We start from the raw sequence: 23,087 nt of genomic DNA on the forward strand, positions 1-23,087 counted from the left end.
CTATTTGTTACAAGTGATTTTAATATGTAAGCATTCAGGTGCCAAATTTGCAAGTCTGAATGTTTTCAAAGTTTTAGGAAATACATAAACATCACAATGAAAAACTGAGACTCCCTTATCTGAATTTTGGCACACAGAACTGAAACATTAAAAATTGCCAATAATTTTTAATTACTATTGATAGTATTGAAAATACATTCCCCAGTAAAAGCAAATAAGCAAACAAAAAATATTTGAAAGATTTTCCAGAATAAAATGGTTATTGATGACAAAGCTTTGGCCACTAGAACAATTTATCTACTCAGTGAAAACTCTAGTTATTAATTATAGGTCACACGTACATCAAAAACCCACGCAATTAATCAAGCCAGTTTCTAAAACCTCAAGCTGTTCCAGCTTCATGTAAAGGTGGAATATCAATACTTTTAACACTAAAGTGTTTGTGTCCAGTCAAACTCTTTCTTCCAGCAATTTCAGTTTCTGTCTCCTTTCCCTAAATCCTACACTCGAGGAAGAGATTATTCACTTCCTCTCCATATCAGCTTTCTAAGTACATGAATATGTTTTAGCATGTCCTTTCTTAGTTTTCTAGGGAAAATTAAACCACTTATTTCCATGGGTTTTTGTACTTCATATTTAGTAGGTCATTCCTGTGCTTTTTTGGGGGGGAGGATTGTCTTCTCCTTGTATCTCTCATAAAATGTAATGCTTAAAATGTCGGAAGTTTTACTCCCTATGTTTTACATGATAAAACACTGTTCATACTTCCTAATAAATGCCTTAGAACGTTCGCCTTTTCTAACTACCTAATAAACAGTCTAGTATATTATTCTGTCTAAGCTTATGAAAATGAAGGTGTCTCAATTTTATCCCTATTTTCTCCAATTTGTGGAATTAATTTGAAATTCTAATCCTCTCTTTCAACATCTTGTCTATCCATGTTTCATGCCACCTGGAATAAAAATCCTGCTCTCTAGTTTAACCAACAGGCCATTATTGAAACAGTAGCTACTCTAGTTTGATCTCTCTTAGGGTATCATTATTTATCATTATTTTGAAACTAGAGAGGGAATCCTTTATTGCTATTGCTCTTTCAAACTCATGTCAAACTACTTCAGACAAAGTATACAAACAAAGCATATACTTGATGTGGATTTACAAACTGGAAAAGGTTAGATATATATTTGAAAGCTATCAAGGTTCCATCTGTCACCTGAAGCAACTGATGTTCTTCAAAGGCCACAAATCATGTAGTAACATATTAGGCTTTCAATATTGTCAGGGAAAAAAAAAATGATGAAAATCTTACACATATTAGTTAAAAAAAGAAGAGCTTATGCTGCAAGTCTATTACACTGAATAGTTTTTTAAAGTGTCTCTAAGTTTTCTAAAGCATTTTCTATATTTAATGCTCTGTTTTAGTATATAAAAAAAAATCCTTTGAATGAAACAGATTAAGAAAGGGATCGATAATCAGTTTTCCTTATACTCATTAAATCTTTATCTGTGGGAACTTTTCCTGCAGTCTTTTTCTCTAATAGAAATATGGGGGTTCTTCAAACAACAAACTCTACACAATTGCCTCTTGGTTTCTGAGAAAATAATTTTGTCACATTAGATTTTACAATGCACTTTTTTCTTCTATTTTTAGATATCTCTTAGCCTGTTAGTCACATCAACTAGTAGTATATATCTATAGTCTTGTACCAATCTCAATTAATTACTGTAAACTCTACATTCAGTCAATGGAAAGACTCAGTTCTTAACAGAGCAAATCATAAAACTATTTTGATGTCTACCTTAAGATATTCTGACTAATTTCTTTTCTTTGACTGCATAAGGAGGCTTCATTATTAGTTCTGTATCACAGATGTCTACACTTCCTCAATGAAATCTTTCTTCCTGACAGAGCACACTCAGATGCCTTCAGAGGAGGAAATATTTCTGCTCTCTTCTGGAATTCCACACAATCCACAAAGAATCTGTCAGAAAAAAAAAGCGGTCATGTCTTTTCTTGTCTCCTTTTTACTAATATTTACAGAATCCACAAAGTAAACTTACAGCAAATAAAACAGATACATACTGTTCCACAGCAGTCTTAACTAGAAATGACTACAATTTCTTTTTTAATTTTTTTTCCAATTGAAATATGAGAACTAGTGGGAACAAAAGACACATTCATAAATCCATTTATCTTAACTAAAATAATAAAATTGGAGGAGATTATCAAGTAAAAAGTCATGATTGTGACTTTATAGGTATAAGAAGCAACTTTTGCAACACAGTAAGTGTTTGGATGCTGACAAGAATACTCAAGATTTCACTGGGTTTTGTATTGCATCACCCATGACAGTGATGTTCTTTTGTTGGCAATTACAGAATTTAAACAGCTCTCACTAATTTTATGCTAATTGCTTAAGAATAACTGGCTTATGTCAGATATAGCTACAAAGCGTAACAATAAGAATAAAATCTTCTATTTTTCCCCTCTTCTGAGTATGATTTTAACAATGTCTTTTAAAAATAAGATAATCTAAGAGACATCTTAAAATATTAAATAAAAATTTCAAACTAATAAGAAAACATAATGACACCCAGGTTGTTCCAGCAGTAAGGTATAGTTCTGGAAATATAAAGTTTAATTTCTCCTTTGTTGCTTGGTCATGTGGAATGATTGACATGGGAAAGACAAGTAGTTTTAAAACCTTTTTAGTCTGCAGATCAAGAATATTTTGCACTGCAGACATGGCTCACTCTAGGCTAATAAAATTCTATTTGAAATTGTCTTATTTAACTAAAAAAAAGTATAATAGTTATAGTCTGTGGCTTCTTAGAATCAGTTCAGAATCCATGTTCTGCAGAAATTACTAAAATAATTGATAATGGCAGGAGTGGGGGCCTCAGTAATATAAACAGTGCAGAGAAAACGCAATTCATTCAGTTCCCCAAAATTATAAAACTTGAACTCCTGAGGTAACTCATCACAAGGAAGATAATATTAAAATGCACAGTCGAGAGGAAGGAATGTTCTCAAGAAAATTCACATGAAAATACTTGAAAAGCTTCCATTATCAACAAGAAAAGGTTATAAATATATGTCCTTCAGTGTAATTCATAGTACAAAATCCAGAATTCAATCAAGATTTGAGAAGTGTCTCTAAAATTATGCAAAATGTTAACATATAGCTCAAGTTCAATATCTGTTTAAGGTACAGCTCCTATTTCAAACGTGTGGCTGATCACTCATTGTGTGGCTTCATTCATTCCAAACCAGCTGTCAAAAAGAAAGATTGCTGAAGTCAGTTCAGAAATATCTTAGTTCTCTCAGCCAGATTGAATGTCAGCTGTTTTCCAAAGCAATGAAATTAATAAAAATGATTCTGCAGTAGAAGCAAGCAGTACAGTAAGCTCAGACATCCTCTTGTTCATTAATCATTCAGTGTCAAAGAGACAAATAAAGGCCCATTTCATTGGGTGCCTACATACCAGCTGATCACCCTTGCATAACCTGTACTTACCTTGCTTAGTTCCCAAAAGCTCATTAGAAAACTTTGTGAAGGACATGATTCCCAACGTGCTAGTTCTGGGTAAAGCTAGTCATAATAAATTAACAAGAATAATTATTTTGTATTGAACTTAATTACATTCAATTATTAAATGAAATTAAATTATTAAATGTAATGTCAGTCTAGTATCTGAAATAATTAGCAATGTTCGATTTATTATGGAATTTTCTTATGCTGCTAGATGCACAGTGTGAAAGATTAATGTCAATTTCAACCTTCGACATAAACAACACTAATTTTGATTGTACTATTTATTTTCTTGGATATATCAGTGGGAAAAACAGTTTTGGAAAAACTTTCATACTAAAACACTGTTAGAGGCCTTTAAAAATATTTTGTTTACAGATTATTTGTAAAAACTATGATTGCTTCTGATGCCATAGTACTCTTATTTTTTCTCTCTAGGACAATTGTATTGAACACAAATTTCTGCCGTGGTCTGAGTGGGGAGAGGAATGGGGCCGTAACACAGCAGGGATGGGTCCAGAATCCAGGTAGAGGTGCAAACGGAATACTTTATTGAGGTGTGCAGGGGTTTTATGAGTTCAGCCAGGGAAAGGGCTAGAACATGGGGTGGAGCATGAGACAGACAACCGGGGGAACAAATGAGATTAAGAGCTCGGGACAAGAGGGTGGAACCGGGGAGGGACCGCGGAGGAACCGGGGAAGGAAAGGGCGAATGGTAACTTTCTCCTCTCTGCAGCTTCTTGAGCCTATCAGAGGTAGAAGGGGGGAAGCAGGGAGCAGGCAAAGCTCGCGGCAAGCCCAGACCTGCCCAGGCTGTGCACTGTGTAGTGTGGATGCAATGCAGTACACATATTTGAAACCATATAATAACGGTAAAGTCCATATAATAAAAGTCCTGTCAATTGCTGTATGACTTTTTCCACTCCTGAAACTGCTCCCATCCTGAATCTTGCTCCTTCAGAAATTTCTTTGCATAGTTCACAACCCAAAGCATCCTTATATTTCTCCCCTGTTTTTTGAATCAGACTTTTTTTGGCAGCTGCATTTTACTGATTTAATCTGTTTAGTCTGATATTTTCTTTTCCTTTTATGTTATTTCAGCTTTCTTTTACATTTTTGTTTCTGTTGCATTGCGGTTGGTTTGTTTCTTTGTTTCATTCAAATGTTGCTCTGGTAATGCTCTTCCACTGTTTGTTTTTTTTTCCTTAAATCGAAATGTCATCTGTGCAGACCTCGATAACTTATATGACATCAGAAATGTGTTGCATTTTTTTGGTAAAACACCTTGTTTAGTGAACACAGCCCAAACGTCAGTTTGAGAAACAGTGTTTCCCAGTGGGGCTGTTGAATGTGCACAAATATATCCTCTGTTTTTCTAAGGGCAGCTAGCATAACCCTGGTGATGTATGAAGCATAAAAAATAAACATATTTGGCATCAGCCATCATCTCTTGAATATCTCCCCTTCAAAAGCAGAAATGAATATTAACAAACTAACAATTTTTTTGGGGTTTGTTTACAAGCTGACAAGTCTGTCAGAAATGTGTCAATTATGAAAATTTTTCCTACAATGGCCAATGACTATATTCATTTTAGTCCTTTGATACACAGTGATTTCCAGAGGAATATTATCATTCTAACCTTACATAGAGGACCTACTTGTGGCAATGAAATGGGAGACATTTAGCCTTCTCCACTAATCTTCTAGATTGTTGTATTTCTCAGATTTTGAAAGACATATTCAGTGAGTTTTTCAGGTGTGATGTTACCTGGATTTTGCAGTGAATGTACTTTTGATTAGGCACAGGGGATAAGACTTTTCATTTTAAAAAAAAATGTTTTAATATAAAAATCATCCAATACTGACACAATATGTCGTACACATACATTTGCTCATATGTGTAATTCATAGTGAAATGAAACTCATAATTGCCAGTTCTGATTTTTTACTTTTTTAATTTTTTCTTCCCGTCTCCTACCTCACCCTCCCATTCTATCACTGGTGACTCACGAACCTAATTTTTCCCTTGGATGTTGTCGTGGTTTGAAACCCCCAAAAATTCCAATTTTCGAGTCCAAGCCACCCCCTCCCACAACTCAACCCAGTGTGAGAGGGGTTTTCCAGACACAACACAAGACTCAATATGGGGGGGAAGGGAATTATATTACAATTATTACACAAATAAATATTATAATACATTATATACACAATCCTATCTCTCATACGATAAAGCAGTATGGATCAAATCTCTTTTCCCTCCAATAAAAGTCCAGAAGGGAAGAAGGAAAGATCCTTTCCACGTTCAGGGCAGCAGTGTCTCTCTCCTGAAATGCAGCAGTCGTAGCTGGATCTCTCTCTCCATTACACACAAGGGGGTCTCCTCTCACCCCTCGGCCCTTCCGCTCTGAGCAAAGGTCTCTCTCCCGTGGACTGCAATTGTCGGGACAAAAGCTCACACCACGTCATATCACGAAGTGCAGGGGTCTTCCCTTCCTCAGGGGATTTACCCTCTGAGTCAGAACGTTTAGGGCAGCTTTTAGTTCAGTCTTTTGCTCCATGCGTTCTACCAGAGCTCCTGTACTCTGTCTCAGCTGCCAGCCTGGCAGCAGCAGTGGGGGTGCAAGGCCACCTCCCTCACATTCCGTCCGGCCATCCCAGTCCAGCTTCCAGGACGTCTTGAGCTTCTCAACTCCTCTTTCTCCGATACTGCTGCATTCCAAGACTCCCCTCAAGCAGGAGTCCACCCCCTCCTCCTAGGAAGGGGTCTCAAAGGGGTTTTGGGGGGAGCTGATTCAGTTCTTACCCCAAAACTCTCTTTGTTGACCTTAATCCTCTCTCTCTCTCTCCGTCAGACATCTCTGTGTCTCTCTGCTTAGCTGCATGCCATCTTTGCTGCTTGTTTCTTATTTTCTTGGCTTTCAACCATAGCCTTCCACTCAGCGCTGCCTCTGCCGCCGCTTCTTCTGTTTTCTGCTGCCCACTCACAGTGGAGAAACTTCCCCAGCTTTTTAGCTACAGAACTTGGTCCAGTTTAACACTGTTTCCGAGTTTCTGCAACCCCATCTAGGGGGCTGAGGGGCCGTGGCCCCCAGCGGGGCTCCTGCCCCTTCTTCCCTCGCGGCCTAAAACACGGCCACTTCCCCTCCAACTACATCATCTCCCTTCTTTTCCAGTCTGGTGTGATATGTTTAAATTTTGCAGAGGTGCTGTTTTCTGTGAAAACAAAGTAAAAAACATCCATTTAATCCTCTTCTTTTTTTTTTTAAAAAAGTGGTATTCTAGGTTCTATTTTTTTAAATTTTATTTTATTTTTATTTAAGAAAGAAGAGCTTAAATTTGGGGTAAAGATTCAAAGTCCTCTCAGACCTCCAGGTGTTGAAGATGAAAACCTCAGACTGAGTGGGAAAAAAAGCAGACTCTCAAGTAAAATGAAAGAAGAGATATAACTTACAGGACAGAGATTACAAGACATTGATATATCCAGTAAATAAATTTTTCTTTATTTTTGCTCTTCTATTTCTAATTTTTCACTACAGATATCCAGTGTATTTGAACTTTCAATTATTTGTTTTGTGAAGTATATCAGTCTTGTCTCTCTGAACTTTCTTCCTGCTGTTTTTTCTTTTTTTAATCTTTTTTTTAAATTATTTTATTTAATGTGAAGAGTAAAGAAGCATTAAGGTATGATGGCTGCCAGAAACTGAACTGGAGTTTGAAGTTTTCTGATGGCTTCCAGCTATACAATGAGCCAATGCAGCACAAAAATTACCCACAAATAAAAATATCTCTAAAATAATGAAATCAACATCAATCTATGGTTTAGGATTTGTTTCTGTATATATGAGATAGTATCTTACTAAGAGTCTATGTATTGACTAAATATTAATATTACAACATTTTTGGCTAGCAGGGGAAATTTCAAGTAATTCACATACAAGGGAAAATTAAGTATGTGGATTAAGTGAAAAGGTGAAGATTCCAAACATCTGTTTTATTTTCTCTATTTCATTTTTTTTCTTTCATGATATTCCTCTATGTCCTTGCTTTCCTTCATATTGGTAAGGTATTTTTTCTTTCATAGGAAAGTTCAAGGATAGCATGTGATAAGAATATTTAATCTCCTCTAAGTAGAGTCATGGGGCCAAATTGATCAATTCAGTTTTTACTAACATAAGCTCAGCATTTAACTATCAATTTAAGCATGTGACATTTCTTCATCCTTACATCACAGATCAGAGAATTCAGTCTAAGTAATTGCTTCTTATTTTACCATAATTCATTTTATTCAGTGTTTTATCTATAATTCCAAATAAAAAAAAGAATACTGAAAAAATTGTGAAATATTGTGAAAAAGGGTAAAAACTGTGTTTGAAATGGTAGGACCTTTCTGAAACTTTAATCTGAACTGGAGAGTGAGTCAATAAATGAATACACCCATTGAATAATGAATTAATAATGAGACTAAAAAGAAGGAATCTTTATCATATGAAAATTATGAATAAAATCTTCTATGATTTACAATTCATATGATAATATGGATTGTATCTGGCATAGCAGTTGTAATTAAAAAGCTTTTTCCTGAAGTTATTTATTCAATTAGTTATTAGTTTAAATTACCTTTTGAACTAATTTGTTCTCTTTTAGAAAACAAAACCAAAACATTGATTACTTACATATAATTTTTCTCCTTACATTACAAAATAATTACCAAATTCTGTGACATTGCTTTACTGAAAAAAGTGTCGTTTTAAAAAATATTTTGAGGTATATTTGCAAATATTCTTAGCAAAAATGTACAATCATCTTTTTGAGATGTTGTTGTAGAAGATAATGGATATTCTACTGGTCAACTGCTGAAGGTGTAAGTCATACTCAGTAGCTTAAGTGATGTGCTTATTTACTCAGAACTGTGTATTGCTCATGCTGTGGGTTACATAATAATTATGAAGAAATGATTGGGACTTTTAGCACTCTAGCTAATGCTAATCAGCCTGCGAAATCTGAAAGTTCCCTGGCAGAACAGCTTATCTTAGAAGATTAAGAGCCTCAGGATCTACCCAGGGAGGCAGCAGAATTCCTGAAGAAATAGGTCTGGTTGGTTAATTGGACCTCTTTTTCCCCTCAGAAGAGTATGTCCTATGACCATAACTCATCTTTTTTTTCTTTATGGAAGCAGTTTTGATGAGGGGCATAGGCAGACTTAACCTCAGTGACATTTCCTTCATTGTTCCAGTTCCACTTGCAGAGCCTCATTCCTACTATATCAGGGCACCTGGGAAGGTGGGGTAGTAACAGAGGAGACGTGCCTGCTGTGCCAGCCAAAAACTTGTCACCATTGCTTGTCACCTGTCCTTAAGTTAATGCATTTTGCTGGATGGAGAGAGGATAGCGAATCCTCCATATAACACGTGCTCTCTGCCTGTCTCAGGGAACGCAGGGTGCAATTCCTGTAGGCTTGCTCTCTCTCTCACCGGTACTCCTCAGCCTTTTCTTCTACTCTGTCACTAAGTGGAGGAGTTCTTCTTCCTGGGCACAGCTTCCACTGAGTTGTTCACTATTGCCATCCAGTACTGGCGTACAAGCAGGGCACACCCTGCAGCCCAGTGCCTGGATGGCAGTGTGTTCTTATCAGAGCTCTACCTGGGAAGTGGCATCAAGTCATGGCAGATACAGAGTTTAAACAGGACACGGTCTTTGCCAGGTTGATACCATTGCTCTCTGATCAAGCTGGCTGAGTTTCAGTGCCCTTCCTGCTCGCCCTTCCACACAAACTGCTGTGGAAACTACCATGCCATGTCCTTGCTGATGTACCATTAAAAAAATCATACCTTTTTCATAGGCTGAAGCCATTACTGAAGGAGTTTTTAATTGTTGTTTTGTGTGATGCTATCTATTTCGCTTTCCTCCCTCTTCCCAACTAGATCATACACTAGGGCCTTTCAGGAATTTCAGAGGAAGAGAAGGGCATTGCAAGAACGAAGTGGTACAGTGATGGCAAAAAGGCACAGAAAAAATAGTTAATGATTTGGCTGGTATACCTTTTCCTTGCTCTACCTGTTTTTCTAGAAGAACATTTTAGGAGCACTGGTTAATATCATGTTCTGTTCTACTCACGGGATAGAAAGTGTTCTACTCACGATAGAAAGGAGTAGTATACACAAGGTAATAAATTTGGTAAACTAGATGTTTGAATAAGATATAGAAGGCCCAGAGCCAGGATTTTGCAAGTTTGAAGAATTCAGGTCACCTAATTTGAAGAGGTCCATGACAACCACCAGAGGGATGAAGGCTTGAGGAGAAGACCTCCACAGTAGAAGATTGCGCATGTCTAGAAAGACTCCACCAAGAGACTAGCCTACTTATTAAAATGTATGTTAGCTGATGTAACCAAGTATCTAAAGTGTATAAAATGGATTGCTTTTGCACTTTCAAGTCAAGCAAGTTTGTCCAGCACGAGCTGGCTTGCCCCTAACATTGAATAAACAAATACTTTGCTGCTTATAGATAAAAAAGTCTCTGAGTAGTTAATCATTCTGAGGTTTTTCAGCATCAAACAGACAAGTTGTTCTTAAAGATTGTTCTGAGGTTCTGCTGTTTAAGATTGTACACCTTTAAGGAACCAATATCCATTTTCTTCTTCCATCTTTCCTCATAGAAAAATATTTTGGAGCGAAAAATTTCCATTACCACATTTGGAAAAGGGAGGAAGGCTTCTAATTTTCTTAGACACCTTTGAAAAATTAATGCAGATTGTGGAACACTTGCCTTCTATGTACAAATGAATATTGCTCATGAGAAATAAGCTCTTAATACTGCAAATAACTTCAGTTAGATTACTGGAGTGTTTCTTCCTGAGAAGGCAAAATAGTCCATGATTTTTTCATATGCATCAGCAGGTGATGTTTGACTTTGTTTCAGTATACATGACATAGAGATTACTGTTTAAGATTAGCTGAAGAGAGCTGAAAAGATCCTAACACCCATCTCCTCAGATTTTTTCCCTTTTTTTTTATTACCCGTAAGACCCACTGTCTTATGAACAGTGAAATATTAAATCTAATGGTTTTTAAGTGTACCTTGTACATAGTAGGTGACAGTAGAATTGGGAGTCAAACAAGAGAATCAAGTGAAATAAAATGGCAATAAGATTAATTTTATTACATAAAGTTGATAATAGATGTTTGAATTCAAACCAGGGTTCTGCAATTCACCATACTTTGTGGCTTACAATACTGCTGTATACTCAAAGTATCACCACACTTGAATGGGTAAGATACTTTTAAATGAAAACAGCGATTACTACAGAAAATATAGTAGAATATTAGTTTGTTTGGATTCTTCTTGGGTTTTTTGCTTTTCTAATTTTTTTTTAAACTTTATAGTTATAACCATTGCAGATAACTTGAAGGCTGTTTAGACATATAATCTTTTTTATTTCATTTTTTTCTATGTAACGGCATTAAATAGTAAGCTTTTGAAGAGAACAACTCTATGCAATTAAGTTGCAGCATAAGATAAAAATCTCATTAGTCATTATCTATAGTGAGATGCTGATGGACGTTTATTCTACATTAGTTAAGCTGAACAGTAAGCTTACATTTGTCATAATTTCCCTGTTGTCCATACTATTTCTAACACTCATATGATATTGTGGTGTAAGTGTTGCCAAAAAGTAAAGTAATTTACACTAAAAATCAGAAGAACAAAAAAAAATTTAACTGAAGGGAATTTGTTTTTAAAATAATTATACATGAATGGAATTTTAATGGAATACCTACTTATAAAAACAGATTATTTCCTCAATGAAGACAATAGGTAAATTTACATAATCCTGAAATATTCTATTCTATACTAAATAACCCATGTTTTCAAAAGACAGCTGCCTTAGTAGAACTTTTCTAAATACCTTTTGTAGAAGAACTTAATTTGCCACAAAACTAGAGAAACTGATGAGATTCAAAATGTATCATATAGTATACTGAGTTGGAAGGAACCCACGAAGATCATTGAGTCCCAGCCCTGCACAGGACTGCCCTAATAATCACACTACATACTTGAAAGCATTGTCCAAACACTTGAACTATTGTGTTATATATTTGCCTCCTCCAGGAAACTATGCTTTTTTGCTTGTTGGCACTAGAAAAGTGAGTCCTAGAAAAGATTTGGCCATGATTCAGTTACTCAGACATAAGCATATGCTTAGGCCTCTAGTACGATTTCAAACAACCTTGATGCCTCAGACATTTATTTATATGGGTCTGTCAAGCCTTGGAGGAAGCCTACATCTGAAGCAGTTTTTGGAGTCCAGACCTCAAGGCAAATATAATGACATCAAAGTCCATGTGTGGGCTCCAGAATCAAATCATGTTAAGAAGAGATATCAGAATTAATGCATGTCCTTCTTATACGATAGTTTTCAGCACCAATGCAATGATTATTCTCAGCATGCAGCAGCAGATATCTTCAAAGAAATGGAGCGACTATTTTTTCTTCAGTGTGGAACAGAGACTACCAATTTAAACAACAAACTACAATTTTTTTCCTGTTTTTTTTCTTCCATGTCAGCTACCATTTGCTCTTTAAATTCTCAGCATGCATGCCCTTTACTTTTTCTAGCTGTGCACGAGGACAAAACTTTAAGTTTTCCAGAGAGCAGGCATGATTTTGTTCCCTATAGTATTTTTCTCCATCCTGCATCTTCCTTCCTGTACTTACTGGAAAGTGTGTAGGTTTTTTACCCTTTCTGCTACACAACACAGTGCAAGGCCAGAGCCCTAGTGAATAAAATTTTACAATACCTTAAATGTCAGTGGGTGTAATCTACAAGAATTTCATAGTTGCCTTTCATCAGCTTTTGCAGGCATGTTGCTTTATGCAGGAAAGAAAGCTTTTTAATAAGGACATAAAAGAAAGTAAATGAGACAAGGAAATAAATGAGTATTTACCAATGAGGGAGGGGTACAGTACAGTCCTTACTAATTGGTTATGATTGAAATTTAATAAGCCATTCAAATGACTGCATGCCTTGTATTTGCCTTATCATCTGAGCTCTAGAAGTTGAGTGGCTCTTCAATTCCCAGGATGGACTAATGCTTAAAATGCAGTAGAATTGCTTGAAAATTTATAAACTTCTTTATTGGAATAGAAATGCAACATGGCCAATGAGATATAACAAAGTACTCTCAATGCATGGATCAATTATAGTTATTTTAGCTTTTAAAGAACACCATGCAAATGCTCAGTCAGTCCTTTAAATAGCTGGAGAGAAATAAGTATGTCTGTGCCCTAAAACTTCATAATGCTCTACAATAGCACTCTCACTCCCCTATTTAATCTGAAACTTAGTAAGTGAGAAAATGAATGATAGCACCAAGAAATAGAAGATATATTTCATTTTCTCTGGCTTCATAAGCTGGAAGGTGTTTCTAAGTCAGTGTGTGTCCTGTACGCAGCTTTACTTTTCAATATGCGCAAAACACATTGTCTCACTGCCTACTATAAGTTTATGGAATCACAAATTAGTCACCCTTACTGCAATAAGGGGTTTCTATCTTAGAGACAGAGAAAAAGTACCTCATTTTTCTAGCCAAAATTTTTACAAATGTCATACTAGAACTGATGTTCTTAAATCTATTTATCGACTCATGATACAAATCATAAAGGTGGCATCATATATTTCTGCTGTGAAAAAAACTCAACACAACCAATTAACAGAGGATCAAAGGTCTTCTCTCTGAATGCTCTTTTGTGGATTACTGTCTGTGGTGTTAAGTATAAGGATTCCAGCTGGTGTTTCCCCTGTGCTTTGGAGAGCAGAATTGTTACCACCATAATCTCTTACACATGAAATACTCTCTTGAGATATTCCAGAATTAAAAGTTCTTTTTTTTTTTTTTTGCCTCATGTTACTGACTCATAGTTGGTTACAAATCTATTATAAGGTCAAGATCTATGTCTGCCCTTTTTAAAATATATATATCTATATATCTATATATCTATATATAGATATATATAGAGATATATTCTAGTCAGTTAGCCCCCATTTTTAGTTTGCACCTTAGGTTTTGATATAACCATTGCATTTCTCTGTATTCTCTGATTGAAATTCTCAGAATGTAAATTCACTCATAGTAGACAGTGAGACAATGAGTTTTGTTCATATTGAAAAGTAAAATGAAACTTGAAATTATATGAATTTAAATTTGTTGAATTTTGTAGAAATTTGTCAAAATCCCATTATAGTGTTAAGTTGCCATTGAAAATGACTGCCATCTTTTCTACTATAATGTAGTCAATCCAGGAAGGACATTGAGGTGCTGGAGCAGGTCTGGAGAAGGGAAATGAAGCTGATGAAGGGTCTGGAGCACAAGTCCTATAAGGAACGACTGAGGAAGATGGGGTTGTTTAGCCTGGAGAAAAGGAGGCTCAGAGGAGACCTCACCACTCTCTACAACTACCTGAAAGGAAGTTGTAGCCAGGTGGGGGTCAATCTCTTCATTCAGGGAACAGGTGACAGGACGAGAAGGCATATCCTCAAGCTGTGCCAGGAGAGGTTTAGGTTGGAGATTAGGAAGAATTTCTTTACAGAAAAGGTGATTAGATACTGGAATGGGCTGCCCAGGAAGGTGATGGGGTCACCATCCCTGGAAGTGTTTAAGGAAAGACTGGACATAGCACTCAGTGCCGTGATCTAATTGACATGGTGATGTTCAGTCATAGGTTGAACTCGATGACCTCAGAGGTCTTTTCCAACCTAAATGATTCTGTGAATCCATTTACATATTTTGTCCATTCCAACTGTTATTAAAAATAAGACTGCTAGGTCCAGGACAGGTAGATCCACGAGGAATGACACTTGAAACAACCCACCTTGGATACAGGTAAACTATTATTAACTACTTCTTCAGGGTAAGTTCTGAATGGGTGATTTTAACTAAACTGTATTTTCTTAGCTTGCTCATAAGAATGTCATGCAAGGCAGCATTAAAAGAGCTTAATAAAATCAAGCTGTACCAAACCTACTGCTTCTTCTTTATTCACTTGTCCTGTTAGCCTGTCAGAGAAATAAATTATATTAGTTTGACATGATCAGTTCTTGACAAATGCATGCTGTCCCTTTTTATCACCTTATTATCTTTGAGGTACTTATAAATTGATTTCTTAATAATTTTTTTTACAGAATCTTGCCAGAAATTTGAGTTAGACTAACATAACTGTGATGCTGTGGGTTCTTTTTTTTTTTCTTTTTTTTCCAACTTATTTTTTGAGCTTAGGTATTAAGCTTATTCCTATTACAACACTGGATCCCATAAATCTAAAAAATTATTTTCCAGGGGTCTAGACATTTTATAAAATTAATTCCTTATGTAAAAAGATTAATTTAGCCAAGATGCACAAATTGAATTTGCCCACTCTACTTTATAAAAGATATATATAGAGTATTCTTTCTGTATTTTGGTCTGTATAACAATTCATATATATGTGTTTAAAACAAGGGGGGTTTAGCCTGTTTATTTGGGTTTTTTTAAAGTAAAAAGGTTCCATTTTTCTTGATCTTTACTTAGTTCAATGTTTGCTATGTATCCTTGGTTCTTTTTTTTTCCTTATTTTAAATTTCCTTTTCCTAGGGCTCTTCTGTTTTTTGCTAATGGAAACTCATTTTGCACCTTAGTCTTCCTGATTTTATCCTATTTTTTTTCTCCTTTTGGCATATTCTTAGAAATCTACCCATATTTCCATTTTTCTTTTATTTATCTAAAAATTATTTCCATGTCCTTGAAGAGTTTTTGGTCCTGTATTGCTTTCTTAATATGCTTCCTATCTTAGATATGGAATGGTATAGTCTCCCATTATGGGTATAATCTCAGCTTTTTCATTACTGCCAATTCTCTCACATTCCTGCATACGTTACAGTCTCTCTCTCTCTGAACAACCTCGTCTCTTAGTTCCCTGTGTTGCCAATGCTGGATTTTTTGAATTGTGTTATCTTTAGTCTTCTTTTTTTCCTATACCATCAATTCCTTAGAGAATTAATTATTATTCACTTTTAAGTAATTTTTATTCAACTCACGTTATACTTGTAGTTTCTCAGTCACTATTTCTGCATGGGTTATAACAAATTCTAAAATAGCATTTTCCCTACCACCTTTATAAAGAAAAACAAAGTTTTAATAGAATACTGTTGTGACTCAGAAATCTGAAACTGTTAGTGCTGTCTTTCACAGCAGTACATTTGTTCCCTGTTCATTAGTATCTGGTTGAGCCTAAACTTTCAACTGAGAGATGTGAGAGCAGCCAAGAACTGATACTCCTTCCCTTATTACCCTAGGTGTTACAATGTCTTCTGATCAGACCATGGCAATACATGGCATATTGTCAATACCCACATGGGAAAACAGGAGGAAAACTGTCAAGCATTTGGGTGAGACTCTCACACCTATATGTAAGCCCAGATTTTGTCCCTGGAAAGGAATCAGTGCAGATTAGTATTTTTTTCCTCATAAGAAATCTTCCAACAGCCAAGATAGTTAGTGTTCTATTCTGGGAAATATGAGCTGTTAGATTTTGTAGATTGAAATTCAAGTAAACTTTTTTCTCTGTCAGATTTGCAGTAACAATTGCTGTGCAGTCTGACTCTGTTCTATTTTGGATCCAAAAGCAGATGACACTTGTTCAGTTTCTACTTATAGTCACTAGAGATTTGGTGAAAGAAGGTCAGTTTACCACAGGATAAAACTGATGCTTTCCATATGGTAGCAAAATCTGATTAGAGAAGCTCAAAAGATTTGCCATCAATGAACACCAAATGGTAATATAAACCCCATTTGGATCTAAGCACTGCCTCCTCACCCATCTCTAAAATGTAAGCATAGTTAACGTGTGAACGAGCTAGTTTGCTGTGACATTTCCTAATGTTATGTTCCAAGAGAATAATTTCGTAAATTCATATGGCGATTTCAATGAGTCAGCTCGGATTTGTACTTTAGGAGAGACTGCCTTAGAATGAACACACAGCTATTATCTCACAGATGTCTGTGGTAAAGTTTTAAAAAATTACAGACGTAACTGGAATGAACAGGGAATCAATTATGAGCCACAGAAATTATTTCAGTGTCTGAGGCTAATTATATTAATTATGAACCAATGCAAAATGCAAAAAATGCCATTTCCAATAATCAAATAAGGTCATTATTAAAAAAAAAAAAGATAGTTAAAATAGTTAATCATGTACTCTTTTTAAGATGTTAATTATAAAGTCAAAGCCCAAACACGTCACTTGGTGATTACTGAAAATTTTTACTTGTTTCTTAATTATTTATAGCTACATAATTTTATTTAGTTCAACTAAATTTATTTCAAGGAGCTATTTCAACTTACTATAAACACAAACATATGACTGCTTGCATCCCTAGCCTGGTGAGGGCTTCCATTTACGTCTGTCAGCTTATAGATTTTTGTGACCTTAGTAGTATGGGCCTTACTTTAAAACTATAACTAAGAGATTAATGACCCCAAGGCATTACTTCCTATAAGCCATGTCTGCAAAGGAAGCTTTTGAGAAAGACAGTCCTTGTGAGAGAATATAGAACGAATAGACTTCCAGTGAAAGAATAACGTGAAAAACACCCTTAGTAGTAAGGTAAAGACGATCATATAAAATACTTGCCACTAGTACTTAGGCTTGAATTTCATGCCCATCTTCTAATAAATCTATGTTCTTGCACTTTTGTGTTAATTTCAATTAGTGTGACAGAAAGTTTGTGGACTTTTATTGTAAAGAGATGATCCTCAGAATGTTCTTAATCTACACGGTAATATGTGTATATGTGTGTGGATGTAGGACTAATGTAAAATGGTTTGTGAGTCTTGCTCATCTATTTATTTTAAATATCAGACTAAACAACATTTTGTTGATTTGCTTGTAACATCAAAGAGTCTGTAATTTTAGATTGTCCAAACTCTGAAAAAAATGGGGGATTGCTTTCATCAAGGCTTCTTCTTCAACAACTTCTTTAAAAAAAAGGCAAGGAAAAAAAAATCAACAGAAAAAGCTGGGGAAAAAAATTAGAAAACTAGAAAAAATGTCTAAGAACTGTAAGCGTCAAGAATAGCCAGTTTCCAGAGAGATCACGTCTCCCTAGTGTGGTAGAAATAGGCTTGAAAATTCAATCTCTCTTTTACTGTTGAATTAAACACAAAGAGAGCACTACTGGTTAATGTAAGGCGTCATACATTCTTCATCTAAACCAAACCCTTTACAACTTGCAAGTCTGACGGTAATCAGCATGACTGTTTTCTTGTGACCAACAGCATAAAGATTCAGTTGTAAATATGGACTATCTGTATTTTCTATCAGTACAGATCACTTTGTGCAAATCTCCTGCCTGTGTGTAGTCTGTGTACACATATATTCTGGATCACAACTGCTTTATAGCCCCTTTACTGAGAGACAAAAAGCCAATTACACAACCAAAAACTGCAACAACCTTAAGCAGACTATACAGTAGTTTTAAATTGCTGCAGTTTTTTGCTAAAGCTTACTTGAAGAATATACATTTCTACTATATTAATTCTGATTTCATTGAATGCAGAACCATGTCTCTGAACTTACAATATTAATGTATATGACATCATATTCTGCACAGTTTATCAGACGAAGTCAATGCATCTCCTTGCAAAATAATGTGTGGGCTACAAATTGTAACCCAATTAAAGATATTACACACAATTGCAAGAGACAGCAAAATCAATTATCTATGATGCCATGGATTAATTCAGGTGATTTTGCAATGCTTATTTATACCACCAAATAAAATAAAAAATTCCTTTCGCCCATGGTACAGTTAACTCTAAAAAACAAGGAGAAAAAAATATGTTGAGAAACAATTAATCTGTGAGAGTCTGTGCATTTCAAAACTCTTCAGTTCTTATAGATTCTTACCTCTACAAAGTATAAAATATTGAAAATAATGGAAAATTTGAGGTGCCATTTTGGTTCTTAATTGCTTTCTGTTCTCCTTGTGACATAGCTGATAGGAAAAAAAAAATTACCCAACCCCCCAACTAATAGCAAACAATATTTGTTATATAAAACTATACATATATTGTGTATATGTACATGTACATTTATTCATATTTATATGTCTATGTGTGTGTATGAATGCATACATTTACAAGTAACCTGCCAGGAAATATTTCTAAGGAAATAGGATTTTGTATTAAGACAGGCACAGGTGTGCTGACCCAGATTTTCTTTCTGTGCAAATAACTTCATGACAGATAAAATGCATAAAAGAAAATAAACAAAAAGCTTAAAATATTTACAAATGTTTTGGTTATATCTTTTTTTTTTTGTCGGATTTTCCTAGGCAGGAACCTAGGTCAGCAGTATGATGGGACTCTAAGAAGAGTGAGCCATTAACGTGTTTAGCTTGCCCTGTCTAAGGCAGAATTATGGTGCTGTGATTTAAATAAGTATCACGGTTTTATCTTTTCCTCACTCTGACCCCACCACTGAGTCAGCAGGCTGGGAGTGCAAAAGAAATTGCAAGGGGGCACAGCCAGGGTAGCAGCCCCCAGCTGACCAAAGGGATAACCCCCAGCATATGATGGTATGCTCGCAACAAAAGCTCAAGTAAAGGAGGAGGAAAGGGGGGGATGATTGTGGTTACAGTGTTTGTCTTCCCAAGAACCACTGTGAGTGCTGAGGCCATGCTTTGCAGCAGGTGCCTAAACATTTCCCTGCTCATGGGAAGTCGCAAATTAATTCTTTATTTTGCTTTGCTTGCCTGTGCAACTTTTCTTCACCTATTAAACTGTCTTAATCTTGACCCATGGGTTTTCAGCTTTTGCTCTTCCATTCCTCCTCTCTATTCTGCTGGGGAGCAGAAGTCTGAGCAAGTCACCAAGTGGCTGCTTAGCTGCTGGTTGGGCTCATCCACCCACACACAGATAGCAAAAATACCTAGGGAGAGAGAATAAAAACATTTTTGAAATTATTTGCTCCAGGAATTACATGCTTCAGGACACAATTCATCAACAAATTGAAAATCATTAAGAAGATGTTTAAGAAATTAATTTGCAATAGTATTTCATAAAGCTCATAAGGCATGGTTCTAAAGCATTTGTGAGAAGTTACTCTTGGAGAGGAGACTGCTAAGGTACCTGAAAGAAGGGAATTTTATTCTCAGTTTTGACACTATAACATACATGCTACATTCAGCAATAGTTGTGGAAATACAGACAGTATGACAGTAAATGATTTTTGGTTAAGGAGAAGATGCATATTCCCAAAAACAAATTTTACCAGCTGTTTCAAGATACAGATCACAGCGTTTTTTCTATGCTTTGCTGCTTTCTCTTCAACAGCTCTCCAGATTAGTAATACACGTTCTTACTCAAGGAGAAAACAGGAAAGGCAAATTCCACCATCATTAATCATTGCAAATCTGTTTCTCTGTTTTTTTTTCTCACTAGAGTGAAAATGGAGAAGAGCATAAACAACATTTGCTTACATTCAAAATACATTAACAGGTGGTGATTCTTAAAAGAATAAAGGGAGTTGGAAACATCTTGGTGCAGCAACTTTCTGCAACACAGCCATATGGTAGATTGATAATGTTCTCATTCCTTGTACTTAGGCAGTTCACAGACATAAACCCATTATATCTGGAACAGTGTTTGGATAGGTCTCTGTTGTACAAATTTTGGGTATCTCCTATCAGCTGTCTCAAACTGACAATACTCTGAGTGACAATATTCAATGAATTATACTGTTGTGTTTCAATCTTCCAATCTTAGAAAAAACACTTCCAGCATGGCTGCAGAAAGGTTTCTCTATAGAAAACTGAGGAAGCTGCAGAGATTGTGAAGTCATATATTTTGAATATCTTAATTTCTCAAGATCAAATCTCTTAATTTGGAAATTCATTACCTTGCTTTCACATGTAAAAACATATATTAGGAAAATATTTTTATAAAAAGAACCCCCAAGCTTAAAATTAAGTGTTAAAATTTTAAAACTATATAAGAAATGCATGAGTTAAAACTATTTATTTTTCAAAATAAATTTGACAGGTAATTATTTTATAAGAACGACAACCACTATAATTGCTTTTATCATTCTGGAAAAAGAAAAAAAACCCTGTAAAATAATTAACTATTTCATTTTAAAGAAAATACTGGGCATTAATTGAGTATTATAATCACCAAAACTGATAGATGGAAGTTAATATTTGGATTTGTTTCAGGAAAGTGTGTGGCTTTGCAGCCATTGGGACTATGGACTAATGTGTCAACATTCCTGTTGAGATTCATTAGTAATCAGCATTTCACATCAATGTATTGTCTCAATGGTTAATGGTTTAGTAGGTAATTTATTCTCAACAGTAAGAAAGTGACTGCATAGATTATATATATTTCTGTTATCATCATTGACACAAATTAATTCAATTGCACAGCTCAGATATAGTATTGCAGAACATCTTTTATAGCTGACTGTGTCAAACAAGCCCATGGCAGGAGTTAAATACATACATTAAATACACATTTTCTTATCATACTTAGGAAAGAGCTGAAACACTTCAAGGACATGTAAAATGATGGCTGCAATAAACTCTACCACTGAGTCTGCAATACACAGAATAAACCCTATGTATCAAGAAATTGATGTAAAAAGACCATAAATGCCACACAGGGCTATTAAATCCTCAGGGTGAAAATCATTGGCAGCATACACTCTGAAAGTCCAAGAGCTTTTTACAGTACACTCGGTAAAAACAAAAGCCTGCAGTTCATGCTGTGACAGAACTAATATTGCCCTCTAACTTTTAAAATGGATCTTGGCTGAGAATTTAGAATTTTTTTAAAATGTGTTCAGATGAAGAAACAGGATCACGTACATGTAAAGAACATTATTTAAATGCTGATGAATTCAGGAATGTTTTGGCTTTTGGTACGAAAATCCAATATTACAATATAATATTGTTCTCAATTATAGGTATATAATATAAGCATATTAAAAATGCATTATATTCAATATAATTACAAAAATATCCTTAATGCTTTCTATAATTATATATAATTGTTTATGTGCATAAATATAAATAAAGATTTTACTTTCTTGCATACTCTGCAATACTCTGTTCTTAATTAAGCATTTCTCTAGACCTCTAGGATCACTTTTCTTCATTCAAAGTATAAAGCCAAAGATAAGAGCAGGACAGGATCAAATCCCTTCTTTTACAACTGCTTTATTAAAGTCCAAAAAAACTGCAGGAAATTTAGGGAAGCTTGATGTTTCATAAATTTGCCCTGAGTGTCAGAAAAATTTGCTTTTTTGGCCAGTTACCAAAAAGGAGTCATCACTTCTCTAAGGAAACTTCTTATTTATAAAATTATACAAGAAAAATAAATAAGAAATAAAAATAAATAAATAACTCAAAATAAATAAAAACTCAAATTAAAAGCCCTTCATTAGAAGTACCTTTTTAAAATTCAGCAAATGAACTTTTACTAACTTTAAAAACGTTTTTCTTCCTTCCTAAGGAAGGAAACCAACCCAAAAACAAGGAGTGTTCCTGGTTCATTTTCAGAAGTGAAAACAGAGTTCTGTGGGATTAGAGGTGAAAAGGTCTAATTAGAAGTGACCTCCACAGTCTCTACAGATCTCTACAGAAGATTTAGCTGCTAATTTCATGTAAGTCAAGGACATTACTGATTAGAGGTTCCAAATCTACTCAAAACCCAGAAAAACTTTTAACTTTAGACCTAAGGCTTTGAGGCTGGCTTAGGCCCTGATCCAATTGACCTGCTCAAGTATCACTTCTGTGGCCCAGCTAGGGTATATAAATGTACTAAATCTAACACTGTTCAACTAGTCACTATGACATTATCACAGCTCTGGTATTTCTGGTGTTGAATTTCCATTATCCTGAGGATCTCAATGTGTTGTTTTGTACAATGTAGATGAATTCTTATAGAATAACATGCTTAAAATTACATGTTATCCCTTCAGGAAAGTGATATTGGAGTTCACGTAAATGTGAAATGATGTATATGATCTGCAGATCATCCTCCAAAATTGCCTACTTTGTACTCAGCAGAGAAAAAACAAACCAAAAGAGTATCAGAATTATTAACAAAGGTATTAGAACAAGTTGAAAATTTCACTGCACTACATTATAAATTCAAATCTTGAATAATGCATTTCTTTCTGATCATCCCAACTTAAATGTATTTAACTGGATTACAAAAGTCTCAGAGAAAGTAAATCAGGTGGGCAGTCCTCCAGAATCCATGAACGTTGTGATTTCTGTGTAGTTCTTTGCAATAAGGTCTTTCCTCCCACTGTGACTAGCTTTGTGTCAGTTGTAATTCTAATCTTCATTTAAAACATGAATGATATTCATCCTGTTCTCTCTCTTCCCATTTTTGGATATATGAAGAAAGGTTAAGCAGCCTGGGAACTCTTCAGTTTGAAGAAGGTATGACTTAGGGGGAGCTATGAGAAGGCCTACAGAATCATGATTGGCATGGTACACATTATGAATAAGG

This window comes from Pseudopipra pipra, chromosome 2 (assembly GCF_036250125.1).
Source record: "Pseudopipra pipra isolate bDixPip1 chromosome 2, bDixPip1.hap1, whole genome shotgun sequence".
Lineage (NCBI taxonomy): Eukaryota > Metazoa > Chordata > Aves > Passeriformes > Pipridae > Pseudopipra > Pseudopipra pipra.